The following is a 17,876-nucleotide window of genomic DNA, read 5'->3' as shown; positions in this document are numbered from 1 at the left end:
ATCCTTAAAGGGAAGGTTCAAGCGCTCCTCCAGAACGGCACAATACAGCTCATGCTACCACACCAAGAAGCCACTGTACTTCCTCATTCCAAAGAAGGAAGGTTCAACTCAGGACATTCTCGACCTGAAGCCATTAAACCGGTATATCCTGTTGAAGTACTTTCATGCACGATGTTATCCTTCTACTCTGCCAAGAATAATTCACAACAGTGCTGGACCTCAAGGACACCTACTTTCACATCTCCCACAGCCTGTCCATCACTGGTATCTTCAGTTTGAGGTAAGAGGATAACACAACCAATTTTAAGTCTTACTCTTGGAAGTCACTACTTCTTTCAGGGTGTTCAAGAGGTGCCTGGCAGTGATGGCCACATATCTCCACAGAGTTATTTATGTTGTTCCATACTAAAAAGAATGGCTGATCAAGAGCAGCAACAGACAAAAATGCCTAGCACAATATTGGACAGGTGAGTCCCAATTCCACAGCCCAGGTGTTGGGACAGGAAGTCTTCTGCATGGCTCTGGAGAGCGTGCTTCCTCGCCCTGTTTAATTCTCCTGGCATGTCAATGGAAAGCTGCTGTAGGTTTTCTACATCTCTACCTCAGTGAACATGACAATCACCCCTGCCCACTGAGGGGCCCCCTTTTTACATGGATTGAAACCCTATAGCTTAGTTCTGAAGTCAAATGGGCATGCACAGTGCGCCTCTCTTTTACACAGAGTATCCCTCTCTACCCAGGCTGTGGTAGACTGACAGTGGCGGAAGTATTAATATATATTATGGGGTACCTTCACCCATGTACCCCTTAGGATGGGTTGCCTACCAACTCCCTCCTGGTAAACTCTATGCAATCACCATTACTTGGGTTCTTTTTGCATCTGCCATATCTACAATATGTAATTTGAGTGCCAGTTGGTTCATTGGGTGAAGGTGGTGAGACATTGTGTTTAATGTGAGCTGAGCTGATATCTGTTCTGCTGGACATTCTAGCGCCTCCGTGCCTCTCTATTCCTTGTAGATGCTTGGTGGGTTTCGGGGCCTCCTGATTTAGAAGGGGGCAGCAGGCCCTCCTCACGAACTGACCACACAGTGAAAATGAGAGAAATATGATCCAGGAGTGGGATGGGAGGGGCACGCAGCATTCAAAACTAGCAGACCTCCTAACTGGACCAACCTGTCCATCAGGGAATAATAAGTCTGGCCTCATCGGCCAGCTGTTTGTTTAAGGCTGCTCTCCTTTTCTAACCAAGCATCCCCCCCCCCCCCCAAGTATGTTAAGGAAGCCAACTGAGATTCATAAGTGGAATTAAGGTCAGTTGATCTGTCCTTCTCCTTCCCAGACCCAGGGATAGGTTTGGAGTTTAAAAGGTGTGTCTGTGAAGGATTACCCGCGAAAGCAATTTGCCAGACTGGCGTAAAGGAGTTGGGGTTGAGCTCATCAAGCGGCATCCCAACACAGAACATGCTATCTGTGAGAATTGTGGAGGCCGTTTGCAGTACAAGGAGACTGCAGACAGCTGATCATGATAAGGAAACCTCCTCCACATCAACGCCAAGGGCGACCAGGGAGTATTCATACAGTTACTGAAGGTGAGACTACTTCACCCCTCACCACTCCCCTGTTCTGTGGGAGTTTCTGTGGTGGGGGAGGGAGAGTGCCTTGTTGAAGAACTTACGATGTGATGGCTTGGGACCGCACCAAAACTTGCAGTCTCCAGCTTTGTCCTTGCTTGTCCTACACTAGTAGCAAACAGTGCCATCATCTTAGAAACTCGAAATTGTGACCCGTGGGCTCTTCAGTACAGGCCCAAACTCCTTTTTGTGTAATCTGAGAGTATCAGGGTAGACTAGCACCCTGACCAGCCACTACCCTCCTACAGCTAGCCCAGATGCTACTTAACTAGTGGGAGTCCAGTAACTATTTTTAAGCACCAGGCATCCCTAACCAGACCCCTGACACTACCAGAGCGTTGTCCTCGCCAAGGAAGGGTGGGCACTTCTGTTGCTTCGAGTGGTGGTAAAGTGGGCGGACAAGAAACATTTGACTTCATAGCCACAACACTGGAATACAATTATTGGTCCCACTCAGCTAACTTAGAAGAGTAACTCTGTGCAACATGGTCTTTATAAAACTGTTTTGGCGTCTAGGTGCTATAATACTGTGTGGGGTCAGAACTCTCACCCAGAAGGTTGTTGAGACGTCTGTTTTTCGCTGTGCTTCTTAGTTTTTAGTGTATTGTATTTTTCTTGTGTGTATTAATGCCCTTTTCTTTTATCAATTAAAGCACTGAATGGACATTGACCTTAATAGCTGGCCTGACCGTGTTAACCGTTTCCTTAACATGTAACCCACCTGACCTCCTTGAGTAAACCTTGGACCGCTCTCCCTTGCACCCTTAAGAGAGTCAAGTGCTGGAGAGGCGTACTTGGTTATCCAATTTCAGGTCTAATAGTTCTGTGACACCAGCGGTGAACAACTACAATTGCTGCAACTAGAGCCCAGTAAACCGACTGACAGTGTGTCCCAGGAAACCGGTCATCACACTGAAGTCCACTATAAATGCACAGAATTCCCACCTTTAACATACTCAAATCCAGCCTTTCTTGTAGTCCGTGTTAAAAGCTGCCAGAGAAAGCATGTCCGAACCATCAGAGGGTGAGGCCATTTCAGAAGTTACTGTCTCTTTCATTGTGCTCACCCACTCTGTAAGAACTATGACGCTCTTGGGTACGATTGCCTCCTGTATAGCAATTTTACTGTGCCCCACCCCAGCAGTGCCTTGCAAAGCAATGGTCACAAGCAGAGGGTCATTGGGAAGTCACAGTGCCGATGAAGGCCAGCACTCAGTGCAGTGGTGGAACAGTAACAACCAGTTGTTGGACTTGCGTTCACAGGTATGCATCACTACGATGCATCACTGGGTGGGACGCACATCTGGAGAACAGGAGTGTGAACAGTTCCTGGACCCCTCAGCATCGGACCAGCACATCAAATGCCTAGAACTACTGGCCATCCAGTTAGCCCTGAAAGCTTTTTTTCAAGCTTGCTCAGGGCAAAGCAATCCTCATAAAGACAGGCAAGCAAGAGGGTACTCACTCCACCAAAGCTCTCTGCACTAACAGGGCAGATTTGGCAGTGTGCAACCAGCAACAAGATTCACCTGTTAGCAGTGCACCTTCCAGGGTGAACAACAACATTGCAGACCTCTTGAGCAGGATGCATCAAAAAAGGGGTGAATGGCACGCAAAACTATTACAAAGATACTTCCAGCAGTGGATAGCCCCATTCATCGACCACTTTTCCACCCCCAGAAAATGCAAAATGACCAAGCTTTGCCTCCAGATGCCCACATGCAGTACACTATTTATGAAATGGTCAGGGGTTATTTGCCTACACTTTGCCTCCTCTTCAACTCATCCTGTACAAAGTGAGCAAGGTGAGATAGGTGCCCTTGACCCTCATCCTAGTCGCCCACTTTGGTCATGGTAATGTTCCTCGAAATGTCCATCAAACACCATGAGAAGCTACTGATCATGCCGGGCCTTCTTAGATAGCAACACTGGCAAATCAAGGCACCCAGACCCTAAGCAGATCAATCTCGTAACTGAGGTTTTAGAGTTTGGTTACCTAATCCTTCCAGAGTACTGTATGGCCATCCTGCATGCAGCTCATAGGCCTAATCTATGTGTATGCTCTGCAGCTCAATGGTAGAGATACGTCCACTTTTGCATCTCAAACCAACTAGACCCCCCTTCAAGGTCTGGGTTCAAGACATCTGCCACCTTTTGCACCCACAATAGACAGGTCTTGCATATACTTCCATAATTCTTCATCTAGTCGATGTTGCAGCATACATGTGAATTAAGAAACACTTCTCTCCCTTCAAAATCCTTGTGGTTAAGCCATTAATCGACTGAAAAGGCACTGCAAGTTAACCTGGTGGGCTATAGGGGAGCCGTTTGCAGCAAGACAAAGAAAGTATCTTTACTTAGGAGTCTGGTTTGAGGACGAAGGCTCGCCTAGACAGCTGTTTGACTATTTAAACTCTAAAGCAACTTCGTTTTTGTTCGCTATCAAACAGCTTTATAATAACCTTAAAGCCCCTTCGGTAAAACATTTACTTACAGTTATACATGCAAAGTACCAGCCATCTCTAGTATATAGTCTCCCAGCTTTTCTGGAAAAAGCCAGTATATGGCTTAATAAGCTACTTTCAAAGCTCTTTAAGTAAATCTTTCAACTTCTCAATTCTACAAGCCACTGCCACATAAGCTAGAATTCAATCAGACTCAGCCAGCATTGCTATTTATGGCTACAGTTTCCGGTCATTTTCCACCAATTGCGATCACTCAGTGCTGCTCCGTTAAAGGCGGCAGTCTGATCTGCTGTCTCTTCAGCATCTGCCAGCCATGCCTCCTGGAAACAAACATTTGCAATGCAATAGGTCTCGCATTACGGGAGTTTAAGCTAATAACATTGCCCTCAAATTGTAAAGCGCTCTGATATCCTTCGGGATCAAGTTTGCGCTATATAAAACTTTAAAAATAATATAAATAAATTACAATGCCTTTTATATTGTGTTTTTAAAAAGAAAAACAAAAAAAATTGTCTTTTACAATCTCAATAGCTCAAAATAATGTAAATGTGAGACCTATTGCATTGCAAATGCTTTTTTTTTTAAGTAACCTGGCTGATGCCGTTCAATTTATTGTCCTCAAAACATTGGGATTTATACTGTGCACTAACTTAGAAACAATTAGTAGACGAGGAGTAAGAAAATTCATCTTTGTTGACTTGCGGCTAACTTTTCCATCCATTGTGACTAGGCCTGGGTGGTAAATTCCGTTCGCGGAATTTGCGTAACTTCGCGTTCCGCGGAGAACTTGAAATTGCCCAAACTTCTGCGTTCCGTGACTTTGTTTTTTGCTTGCTTGCGTTCTCAAATGCGTGTTCGCGAGATATTTCCCCCCGAGCACGCAAGCAGCGTTGCGAACAGTAAAAAAACATCGCTAAAAAGCAATTCCGCGTGTTCGTGGAATTTCTGCGTGTTCACAGAGCTTTTTTACTGTCTTGCAGATATTTGCGTAACGCGATTACGCAAATTCCGCCCACCCCTAATTGGGACTACTCTAACACACAAAATGCAGTTTTAAACTATATGGACTTCTTTCATTTAACTATTTATCTTTTGTTTTCTATGTAACTTATATCCACACAGAATCACTTCAGCAATGGCAAAGAACATTAATAGTCCTGTGACATCACTTACTGTGTCGCCACATTGCATGCAAATTAGAGCAGCCTCACATCTTCACTTTGCCCAGGTTCCCACAAGTCCTAGGACCAGCCCTGGTCAGTGATTGTGGCAATCAGAATTACAAAATGTAGCAGACTGCTAGGCCAAACAATGTATGTCTTATTGCTGCAGAAACTATAAATTTAGGATACACACGGTGCTTCCTTCGAGGGTATTGTGCTGTCATGTAGTGAACTCAACTCTGACGTTGCCTGGCTAGTGCTCATATTCACTGTAAAACTACCTATTCGAGCCAATCTGTGTTCTACTTCTGTGCTCTGGGATGTCCCTATGGAGCCAAATATAGGATCTGCAGGCGCTCCTTTACATAAATCTCAGACATGCGCACACCCAGCCATGCTCCAGTTGGTGCACTCAGCAATCAAGACTGGGCATTCATGAATCAGACCCCACAACACAATTTTATTGCACAATCATAAAGCATGCTGGGGAACTTCACATGACCCTGAAAGGAGGGCATAGTTTTAGAAATGGACACTGAAGGACAAGAATCGGAGAGAGTTCGAAAGTTAGAGATGTAGGTAAGAAGAGGCGGTTAGAAGTAAAGTGCGGAAGCACGTAAATAGGGTTCAAAAGAAGTGTTCTTTAGGCAGTTAAGAACATGAAGGCGACCGTGGATGTAAATTATAATGGGAAAACAGAGCAACGGAGGGGAGGTTTGAAGGGAGACTGGCAGGCATGCAAAGATATGTGTTCACAATGAACCAGGATGAACAAGCCAGGAGAGCTTTCACAGGCGCGCAGCGAGAATAGTGCTGGCCCGGGAGTGGGGCATGCGCACGCAGCCTGCTCTTTTTAGAAGCACATTCTCGTGCTTGTGGTGCGCCGCTGCATGCTCCCGCAAGGTGTATGTCGCCACAAGCACGAGTATGTGCTTCTATAAACAGCAGAGCCACGGCTAAAGGTCTCCTATGCAGCGCATGCGCGCTGCGTAGGCAAGACCTGAAAATGTGATGAGGGCTGTGGCTGAAGAGTAGCGGCAGCAGAGCGTGCCGTTCCTGGAGGCATGTGGTGGGGGAGACACGGAGTGCTGGAGTGTCTGAGGCGGCGAACGGAAGAGAGAACTGCTGCCGCCTTGCAGTGCCTTTTAAAGGGCGGTGCTGACCACATTGCTGTGTGCACCCCCAGTAACATTCAAATGCCTCCGGGGCCATGCCCCGGCCAACCAAGCCCACACCTGCCCCTGCCTAAAATGTTGAGGTGACTCGCGCCACGACCCCAGGTTCGGGCCCTAGTGTCACCGCCATTGGCACGGCTCCCCCTAGGCGGGTGAGCCTCTGCAGAATAGCTTTATACTGAGGTCATGATATTGATACAGATGGGCTTTTAGATCTTAATAGCTTAATTTTTGGACAGCCTCCCCCCAACTTTACCGAGCTCTGTCACTTAACAGTGAAAGATGATCACATGTCATTAGAACCACTTGCTGTAGGGGGCGCTAAGGTATTGGATATGAAATCCAACACCTTCCCTGCTGTTGAGCAAACTGGAGTAAGAACAGTAAATAATACTATTCCTAAGTCCAGCACGCCCCCTACAGCAAGTCGTTGTAATGACTTGTGATGTAAAGGTATTGCGTACTAACAACGCAGTCGTTGTAACAACCGCATTGTAATAGTACGCGATGCAATAGCAAGTGTTGTAACATGCTATATTCCTCTAACTCCTTTTAATGAGTACCTGCACGTATATTTCCCCATTTAAAGCACTATACATAACATGGCACTGTCGGGATGAAATCATGTCTGTTCATAAGACCTACAAATCCACACAATGTCTGTGATTAAGACCGGGGCTGAGACGGACAATGGAAGATGTAGTAAATCTTCCATAATTTACTATAACTTTTCCCCTCAAGCACACTTCACAGCCTTACAGGTGGAATACTGGGACATGTGCCCATGTGAAGCACTGAGTAGTCCATGTTCTCCTGGGAGGTGCTGTCCCAGATGTTGAGGGGGGACCCCACCACTGCCCAGACAGGGCTTTAGTGCTGGCCGAGGGCTGGCTTCACCCAGACTCCCATCCAACATCTTTCAAACACACCTGTGTAGTCACACAGACACCCGTTGTCAGAGGCTTGGCACCAGCTACCGAGGCAGCAGCTTCAGGGGGGCTGGTGAGACACCGTGGTTATGAGGTAGTAAAAGAAAACAAGGCGGGGTGTGGGAGGGGCGAGGAAACAAGCCATGATGTGGATAACGTGAAGTGAGGAAAGAAAAGTAACGTTCAGGCAGCATCACTGAAGAGAAGCCACCGGGGGCTTTAAAAAACAGGGGGGTGTGGGTAGGGTGACCAGAATTTTAAAGCTAAAAACCGGGACATTTCACAAAAATAGAAGGACTACAATTTTACTTCAAGCGATGACAGCGCTCCCCAGCAGAGAATTACAGAACAGGCAGTAAGAACATACATAAAAAGCTATTTTTAAGCCCAGTAGCTTGCCTGTTAATTAAATTGCTTTCTTGAAACAACTGCTAACTGTCCCTGCTTTGTGAAACATAAAAAAACACCTCCCACCGTTTTCAGTCGACCCTCTCCAAAAACTGGGACATGAGCTAAATTTCTTGAAATTAGATGGGACAGCAGGCTAAAAACAGGGACCGTCCTGGCAAAACGGGGACGCCTTGTCACCCTAGGTGTGGGTGTAAAGAGGAAGCACCATATTAAGGGAGACAGCAGAATGGGGGTAGAGGGAGAGCACAGAGTGGAGGAAACAACACTGGGCTGATGGGGGTGGAGGGGGGAGAAAGAGCAGGCAGCCTTCAAGAGAGAAACCACATTGTGGGGTAGCATTTGGGTAGGAGAAGATCAAGATGCAGAGAGTTGGAAAACACATGCGCTCTCATACAGTGCCTAACTGAAAAGAAAAAAGTAATTCCCTAAAGTGAGCAGCGGAAGCACACAGGTAAAGAGGCAATGCTCCAGGGAGCTACAAACACCAAATGGAGAAGGCAAGCCATCGAATAAGAAGCAGGTAAATGAGTGTGACAATCCAGCCCTCCAATGGTGAGCAATGGGTGGGCTCTAAACCTTTGTAAGTTCTTAGTAAGCTCACAGTATGCCTTTCTGTGCCAGGCAGCTGCATGGGCCCGACCTAAACAAGATGACAAGGCATTGATCATCCTAAAATAGTGAGGAAAACCCGACCTGTCCTTCAAACCAGTGCCAAGCCTATCACAGGTAATTCATGGAAGGTGCCAGGTGTCTGTGTGGCTGGGGTGGAGTCAGACCTTGAGGCTAATAAACCTCAGTATTGGGCATATCAACAGGACAAAACATCGGGCCCTGGGTGGCTGATGTGACTCTGCTGGTGTCGGGGTGCAAAAAATACAGAGCCAGGTTCACCCCCTTCTGACGGACACATTACTCATTCCTGCCGGGCTGAAAGTAGTGCTTATTCTTCTCCGCACCAGCATTTCATTCTTAACACTGCTACTATTTTTCCATGAAAGTCCACAATATTTTCAGTAGGGCACACTAGTTAAGCAAATTAATATGCACTAGTAAATGAGTATCTGTAGCACGCCCAGGCCCCTGGTACTGGCATTCGGCAGCACTGGAAGGGCCAGTGGGTGGTGCAAGCGGGCAGTGGGTGGTGCAAGAGGGCAGGGGGTGGTGCAATCGGGCAGTGGGTGGTGCAAGCTGTAGTGGCCTCGCTTGGGCCCTGGCACTTACATTAGACAAATTAAGCGCTGATAAAGGCCCTTTAGCGTTCACCTGCACGAGCACCCCTGACAGCACGATAGTGAACTATCTAGGGTACCATTCGTGGGTACACGCAAGTAGACGGCGTCTACCCACTATTTTTCCATGGTGGACGCCGTCCCCTGCTCAGATGATGGGCCCGAGTGAAGTAAGCTCAGCTTGTCCCTGGGACACGCTCAGCAGCGCCTGCACGAGTCTGTTAACCTCTTTCAGCGAAGCAGCGCCGTGCAGGGGCGGTGGGGGCGTTTTATTTCCCCTCCTGCTGGGCCCAAGACAAGGGGCTGATTTAAAGCAATCAGCTCTCCTTTGGTGGGAGCACAGTCCTGTCTGGGAGCTATCTGCAGCCTCAGACCTAGGCACTAAAGCAGTGGAGAGGAAACAAAGGCATCAGCTTGTTATCACTTGGCACGCATTTAAGAGAAACTCCGACCTGGAAGCAAGCTGTTGACTTTGTTCAATCCTCACATAAAAGAGCACCAATTGTAAGACTGACCGCTGCATTGGACTGTGTGAGTACTTACACCAACAGCCAATGAAATACCCATCTTTTAAAATATTTCACAGATGGCACTTTCTCAGATGCCACATTCGATGTAACATGCGGTGATGTCACACGTTGTGATGTCACTCCCCCCTGGCCCTCCAGCATAAGATTGTCTTTTGTAACAAGATTTCACAGTCCCCTGACAGGACCCCTGGTCCGTAAAAGCACAGAAAGGACCTCCGGTGTGGGGACTATAATGGCAGATTGAGAGCGTCATGTTTTTTTGTCCGCTCTGCATTATTTTTTCCCTAAACAAACACACAAAGCTGGAGTTTATTTGATTAAAACACACATTAATGGCCCTGAAAAGAACAGTTTCTTCTTCCGTCTCGGTGGGCATTGTTTTATACGTTGTACCCACTCAGGGGGAATCATTGGCGGTAGCTCCACCTTAACGAGTGTACGAGTCCCGTGACCCTGTGGCAGACGGGTCACTGGTCCACGGCAGATGGGTCACGTGTTCAGTGACAGAACCCCCAACAATGCAAGATTAAAATGAGACCTCGAGCAATGTCTGCCGAGCACAAAGACTTCGGAAATCAATAGCGGAACCTGTGCTTTAAATGTAAACGCCGCGCGCTCACACTACAAGGCAAACACGTGCTTGTTTTCTCTCGATTTACTTTACTTATGTCAGCACCATCGCTTTAGCTTCACACGCGAGTGTCGCTATTACTTCAAGAGTAAAGAAACAGAAAATAATTTTTCATATTTCTTTACTTTTTACCTATTCGCGGCACCCGCCCTTTAGCTTACTTAAGATGTGTAGCACTAAAGCGCTACTGCCGCCATTGTAAGAAAAGTAAACAAATAGAAAATAAATGGCGGCCAGGCTTATTGAAAGATGGTCGACGTTTCGACCCGACACTTGGGGAGGGAAAGGGGTCACAGAATTCCTCAAACGTGGGTCTTCATCAGGACTAGGAAGGTGAAGGAGCAACCTGGATGCCAAAGTAATCCAACTGAGAAAATAGACCTGGATAATTCCAGGAGGCAGAAGGGCCCAAAGGCTCCACTCTGATGGGTGAACAATCTCCACTTTAATATGTGGTTGTACTAGTGACCATAATGGGGAGAACACACGTCTTCAAATTCAGATTAGCTACATTGTCCAGCCTAGTTTCCACTCAACTGGCCATGGCTAGGAAAAGATCCACAATTGGGGTTTGGGGCACACACAATGGGAGTAAATCACACAGGCCCTGCAGCTGCTATAGCTAATGCATCCTTTCTCAAACAAAGTTAGACAAAGTCTCGACTTTGTTTGCTTTTTCCAATCGGACCTTTGTCTCACAGTTTTTTATGTCTGCAGCTTTTTCTAGTCCCAATTCTAGAATTCCGACAAGTGTGGTCTACTTATATCCAGTCAAACACTAGTTGCAGTTATGCGGCTACAAGAACTAGTCTCTGCACTCATTATATGCATGCCCTCACCTTTGTTCTGAAAGAATTATATAGATAAATCCCAATGTTTTCAAAAGTGGTTACCGGTGAGGCCGTACAGTACAACGCCCTAAATGGGGAAAACTTGCAAATGTCATATGCCCTAGTCAAATGTATGCAACATGCAATCAAATCGGTAACTGCAAAGGAAGACTGAAATTTATCATCCTTAATATTATCTAAATCGGTCTATTATTATTCAGCAGAGAACTCAAATTCCAAATGGTTTATCTCTAAATGTAGCCTTTATAGAGGATGTCACAGTCTTAATCATTTTATACAAGGGCCTTACACATTTATTTTAAGGTGTACTGAATTGTGGGAAAGTATTGTAGTATGAGATTTTCACGTTTATTATACAGTTATTTATTGTTTTAGAATGTTCTACTATTACAGTTGGGCGGATTATGTTAGTCCTTAATTATGAATCAGCAAATAAGTAAAATACTCCACATTTTGAGTTCCGGACAGCGTTCTAACGTGGATAATATTGCATGTTGAAAAGTTTTTATGATAAAACAACAGAAAGTTGCGAATTGTTGAATGTCATGGGATGTTCAATTGAATGCTGGGAGTTGTAGTGTATAGGCAAGTAATTGAGAAGAGTGAGTAGGATGCACTAGGGGGCGGAGCACACTGGTTTTAAACGAGGGTGGATAACAAGGGTTTCGATACACAAGATTACTTTGGCCGTTGATGGCGGCAGCCGCGCGGCACACGGAAAACACAATGAGCAGGTATGACAAAAACTGAACTTTAGAGGATAAGTAGGAGCTTAAGACAATTTTCCGTTAGTTTGTAGTAACAAAGTAGATCCTCCGGGTTATTTAGAAGGTCGAGAATACGAGTATCTTTAATAAAGTTTGCTAGCGTGCAACAACTTGGTTAAACGTTGATGTTATTTGGGAGGGTGGTGAGAGGCTAGAGATACGAATGTGCTCGAACAGAGGGATGTTTAAAGAGAAGTTAGCGTGTTTTGGTTGATAGAAGGGATTTGTATAATAATGTAAAGAACTGGTGGGAAGAGAGGAAGGTAACTCACGTAATTGTTGCATTGGACTTCAAGTCATTTGTTTGTATTGCTATCTCAACTGTATGTTAACACGCACCAAAAGAATGATGATATTGATTTGATGTAATACCCATGACTGATAGGTTCTCTTCTATTGGTTATTTTGTAGCGACCCCTGACGAAGGGCTGGTGACGCAGCCCGAAATGCATTGGGCTTTTAATAAAAATCATGCTGCTCGGAAAAAAAAAAAAAACGAACGTCTGGATGGACACGTGAAAATATGTGAAGCTTCCAAAGAGGCAAATGGGATATGATGTGGAAATTATGAAGAAGGACGAATATTGTGTAAAAATATGGACTAAAAGTTGATAAATAGGAAGGAGTAAAAAACCAGTGGATAAAATATCCGGTTATGCTGTGCGTCTGGGAGTGGAGCATAATGTTTATGCTCCCCACAATGATGTAAGTCCTTAAGGATGCACAAATTATAATATGAAGCTCAGGAAGTGCTTGCTGTTGTGTGTTTATAGAATTCATTACTTTATGGTTTTAATTAACTAAATAAAGGTTTATTCATTCAAACAATAGGTTTATATTCCCAAGAACACCCCTAGCCCCTGTGCCAAACTTTAACATAATTCTCAAATGGCGCATGGGTCCACTTTTTAAACCCCACCATTCATGCAACCCACAATGTACATCCTGCAAGGTGCCTTTCTTAGACGCCATTAACCTCACTCGCACGTACCAGTGAGTTACAAGCACTCTCCACTCAAGAACCTTTCCTTCAGGTACACAAGATCATGGTGGTCCTTAGAACTAATCAGAAGTTCCTGCGCAAATTAGTTTAATCTTTCCATATTGATCAAACTATTGAGCTGCCTGTATTCTTTCTATAAGCGGAGTTGGTAGTGGAAAGGAGATTTCACATCTTAAACATCAAACAGCTTCTCATGTAATACGTCGATAGGAACAAGTCCTTCTGAAAAACTAGCTAGCTATTTGTAACTTTTACTAAAGTCCGGTAAAGGCCCCATTTCCGAGGCAGGCATTGCAGAATGGATGGTAAAGTGTATACAGACTTCCTACGCCAAGGCAAAAAGTGTATTCACTGCACCTGCCAAGGCACATACTTCATGCAAAAAGGGGTCCACCGTGGAGACGAGGGTTCATAATATTTCAACTCAGATACTGGTCTATAGTTGTACAAGGCCAGAGATGACATATACATTGAGTACATTTTTCCAGTAGAAGAATTGTTGACTTCCTCCTGCAGGCATACCAGTTTGTGATCTGTGCAAGTTCCACTGCCTTATGGACAAACATTCTACCAAGGTTGACCCTCGTGACTACCACAGGCATGTTTCTTTTTTTGATCTTTAAGGACAAAGTGATAGATTAAGCTGCTTCCCATCCCAGACTGTCCCTGAGAAGGATGCAATCATAAAGACGATTGGAGCACACAGCAATTAAGTATTTTCTAGATCTGGCCTAGAGACAGCTTATTTTTCCTACCATCTGCATGTAATACATAAAATATATACAGTATCTGTCTAGAAACAGATTCAGATGATTTACCAGCTTCATATGATCACAAACATCATAAATAAAAATACAATACATGCATATATACATGGAGGGATTTTGGGTTAACTTCATCTGTTGGTCTATTCAACGGTCATTCATATTTTCTTCTGCCAACCACAGGATAAAGCATGGATAATGGGATATTCATTTCAGCCACAGGCCATTTTGAATAGTAAGTGACTGTATAGTTGCTGATCTGAAGTGCTTACTTTGAGACCGGCACTTACAACAGCCCACCACATGGGGCGCTATTTGTCTAATTTTGTGATGAGCACAACAATACTTTAATAAATCAATATACATTAAAAAATTACTAATGCCTGCCACCCAAAGCTATTAGAATGGCTTGGGCGGCACATATTAGTCATGTTTAAAGTATATTAAAAGTCTGAATTGTCACACTTGTAGGAGTGTGATGGCTAGTAGTTGTGTTGGGGCAATAGGTGGTGCAAGCTGCAATGGCCTGAGACCCTGGCACTCATTGTTTTACATATTAAGCACTGCAGATGCCACCTGCATTAAAATTATATGGAATGCTACGGGGTTTATCCTCTTTTAAATTAATTTTTTTATGTATGCTTCCTTATATGGTTTGACTTTCTGATGATTGGCAATTATTTTTGTTTATTTTAAAGTGTTAACTGCATGTTCAGGGAGCAACATTTTTTCTTCTGTCATTTTGTGACCGACTACTGCATAAAAAAAAGTGTAACCTTCTCCACAAACTCTTCTTCCCTAATGTCTCCCCATATCCTCAGTTCCCTTCACCCCTCCGATCTACAGTCTCCCTCATCCAGCCACAGCTCTTCTCGCATACCTTCCCCTAGCGCCCCCATCTGCCCCTTCTGCTCCTCAATCCCTGCCCCCTCGTGTACCTTCATACAGGCCCTAAACCCATTCCCACTCACCTCAGCTCTTCTGTTGTACCTCAATCACAGCTGCATCAATCCTTCCCAGTGGCCCTCCATCCCTGCTTTCCCAGTGTCCCCCCATCCCTGCTCTCCCAGTCTCCCCCATCCCTGCCCTCCTAGTGCCCCCCCCATCCCTTCCCTCTTAGTGTCCCTCCATCCATGCCCTCTTAGTGTCCCCAATCCCTGCCCTCCTAGTGTCCCTCCATCCTGCTCTCCTAGAATCCCTCCATCCCTGCCCTCCCAGTGTCCCTCCATCCCTGCATTCCTATCATTGTCCTCTTAGTGTCCCTCCATCCCAGCCCTCCTAGTGTCCCCATCCCTGCCCTCCTAGTGTCCCTGCATTCCTAGTGTCCCTCCATTCCTAGTGTCCCTCCATTCCTAGTGTCCCCCATGCCCTGCCCTCCTAGTGTCCCTCCATCCCTGCATTCCTAGTGTCCCTCCATTCCTAGTGTCACCCATCCCTGCCCTCCTAGTGTCCCCCATCCCAGCCCTCCTAGTGTCCCTACATCCCTGCATTCCTAGTGTCCCTGCATTCCTAGTGTCCCTCCATTCCTAGTGTCCCCCCATGCCCTGCCCTCCTAGTGTCCACAAATCCCTGCCCTCCTAGTGTCCCTCCATCCCTGCCCTCCTAGTGTCCCCCCATCCCTGCCCTCCTAGTGTCCCCCCATCCCTGCCCTCCTAGTGTCCCTCCATCCCTACATTCCTAGTGTCCCTCCATCCCTGCATTTCTAGTGTCCCTCCATTCCTAGTGTCCCCATCCCTGCCCTCCTAGTGTCCCCACATCCCTGTCCTCCTAGTGTACCTCCATCCCTGCATTCCTAGTGTCCCTCCATTCCTATTGTCCCACATCCCTGCCCTCCTAGTGTCCCCCTTCCCTGCCCTCCTAGTACCCCCCCATCCCTGCCCTCCTAGTGCCCCTCCATCCCTGCATTCCTAGTGTCCCTCCATCCCTGCATTCCTAGTGTCCCTCCATTCCTAGTGTCCCCCCATCCCTGCCCTCCTAGTGTCCCTCCATCCCTGCATTCCTAGTGTCCCGCCATTCCTAGTGTCCCCCATCCCTGCCCTCCTAGTGTCCCTCCATCCCTGCATTCCTAGTGTCCCGCCATTCCTAGTGTCCCCCATCCCTGCCCTCCTAGTGTCCCCCGTCCCAGCCCTCCTAGAGTCCCTCCATCCCTGCATTCCTAGTGTCCCTCCATCCCTGCATTCTTAGTGTCCCGCCATTCCTAGTGTCCCCCATCCCTGCCCTCCTAGTGTCCCCCCATCCCAGCCCTCCTAGAGTCCCTCCATCCCTGCATTCCTAGTGTCCCTGCATTCCTAGTGTCCCTCCATTGCTAGTGTCCCCATCCCTGCCCTCCTAGTGTCCCTCCATCCCTGCATTCCTAGTGTCCCTCCATTCCTAGTGTCCCCCATCCCTGCCCTCCTAGTGTCCTCCACCCTGCATTCCTAGTGTCCCTCTATTCCTAGTGTCCCCCCATCCCTGTCCTCCTAGTGTCCCTCCATCCCTGCATTCCTAGTGTCCCCCATCCCTGCCCTCCTAGTGTTCCTCCATCCCTGCATTCCTAGTGTCCCCCATCCCTGCATTCCTAGTGTCCCCATCCCTGCCCACCTAGTGTCCCTCCATCCCTGCATTCCTAGTGTCCCTGCATTCCTAGTGTCCCTCCATTCCTAGTGTCCCCCATCCCTGCCCTCCTAGTGTCCCTCCACCCCTGCATTCCTAGTGTCCCTCCATTCCTATGTCCCCCCATCCCTGCCCTCCTAGTGTCCCTCCATCACTGCATTCCTAGTGTCCCGCATTCCTAGTGTCCCGCATTCCTAGTGTCCCTATCCCTGCGCTCCTAGTGTCCCTGCATTCCTAGTGTACCTCCATCCCTCCATTCCTAATGTCCCTCCATTCCTAATGTCCCTCCATTCATAGTGTCCCCCATCCCTGCCCTCCTAGTGTCCCTCCATCCCTGCATTCCTAGTCCCTGTATCCCTGGTGTCCCCATCCCTGCCCTCCTAGTGTCCCCATCCCTGCCCTCCTAGTGTCCCCCATCCCTGCATTCCTAGTGTCCCTCCATCCCTGCCCTCCTAGTGTCCCTCCATCCCTGCCCTCCTAGTGTCCCTCCATCCCTGCATTCTTAGTGTCCCTCCATTCCTAGTGTCCCCCCATCCCTGCTCTCCTAGTGTCCCCCATCCCTGCCCTCCTAGTGTCCCTCCATCCCTGCATTCCTGGTGTCCCTCCATTCCTAGTGTCCCCCCATCCCTGCCCTCCTAGTGTCCCCCCATCCCAGCCCTCCTAGAGTCCCTCCATCCCAGCCCTCCTAGAGTCCCTCCATCCCTGCATTCCTAGTGTCCCTGCATTCCTAGTGTCCCTCCATTCCTAGTGTCCCTCCATTCCTAGTGTCCCCCATCCCTGCCCTCCTAGTGTCCCTCCATCCCTGCATTCCTAGTGTCCCTCCATCCCTGCATTCCTAGTGTCCCTCCATTCCTAGTGTCCCCCCATCCCTGCCCTCCTAGAGTCCCTCCACCCCTGCATTCCTAGTGTCCCTCCATCCCTAGAGTCCCTCCATCCCTGCATTCCTAGTGTCCCCCATCCCTGCCCTCCTAGTGTCCCTCCATCCCTGCATTCCTAGTGTCCCCCATCCCTGCATTCCTAGTGTCCCCATCCCTGCCCACCTAGTGTCCCTCCTTCCCTGCATTCCTAGTGTCCCTCCATTCCTAGTGTCCCCCATCCCTGCCCTCCTAGTGTCCATCCACCCCTGCATTCCTAGTGTCCCTCCATTCCTATGTCCCCCCATCCCTGCCCTCCTAGTGTCCCTCCATCCCTGCATTCCTAGTGTCCCGCATTCCTAGTGTCCCCCATCCCTGCCCTCCTAGTGTACCTCCATCCCTGCATTCCTAGTGTCCCTCCATTCCTAGTGTCCCCCATCCCTGCCGTCCTAGTGTCCCTCCATCCCTGCATTCCTAGTGTCCCCATCCCTGCCCTCCTAGTGTCCCTCCATCCCTGCATTCCTAGTGTCCCCATCCCTGCCCTCCTAGTGTCCTTCCATCCCTGCCCTCCTAGTGTCCCTCCATCCCTGCATTCCTAGTGTCCCCCATCCCTGCCCTCCTAGTGTCCCTCCATCCCTGCATTCCTAGTGTCCCCCATCCCTGCTCTCCTAGTGTCCCTCCATCCTTGCATTCCTAGTGTTCCTCCATTCCTAGTGTCCCCCCATCCCTGCTCTCCTAGTGTCCCCCATCCCTGCCTTCCTAGTGTTCCTTCGGTGCCTCTCCTTCCAGGGCTTTAAGTGAGCACCGGCAGCTTGTTAAAGGGGCCTCCAAACGGGTCTCTATCGGGCTCTGTTTGGTGCCCTGGTACAGGGGATCTG

At 47.7% G+C, this 17,876-nt stretch overlaps 1 protein-coding gene and 1 long non-coding RNA gene across 2 annotated transcripts in view; one reads left to right on the top strand and one right to left on the bottom strand.

Annotated features, from left to right (window-relative positions):
* Positions 1 to 12,795, top strand: part of LOC144826043 (uncharacterized) — a 766,049-nt gene extending 753,254 nt beyond the window's left edge. Inside the window, exon 6 of the long non-coding RNA XR_013609677.1 lies at positions 12,197 to 12,795. This is a non-coding gene — a long non-coding RNA (uncharacterized LOC144826043). The remainder of the gene's footprint in view (positions 1 to 12,196) is intronic.
* Positions 1 to 17,876, bottom strand: part of LOC144826035 (TLC domain-containing protein 4-A-like) — a 159,253-nt gene that overhangs the window by 88,372 nt on the left and 53,005 nt on the right. The gene's annotated exons all lie outside the window — the stretch shown is intronic.

The sequence above is a fragment of the Lissotriton helveticus genome, chromosome 1_1 (assembly GCF_964261635.1).
Source record: "Lissotriton helveticus chromosome 1_1, aLisHel1.1, whole genome shotgun sequence".
In the NCBI taxonomy this organism is placed as follows: domain Eukaryota; kingdom Metazoa; phylum Chordata; class Amphibia; order Caudata; family Salamandridae; genus Lissotriton; species Lissotriton helveticus.
This window is presented reverse-complemented; position numbering and strand designations above follow the sequence as displayed.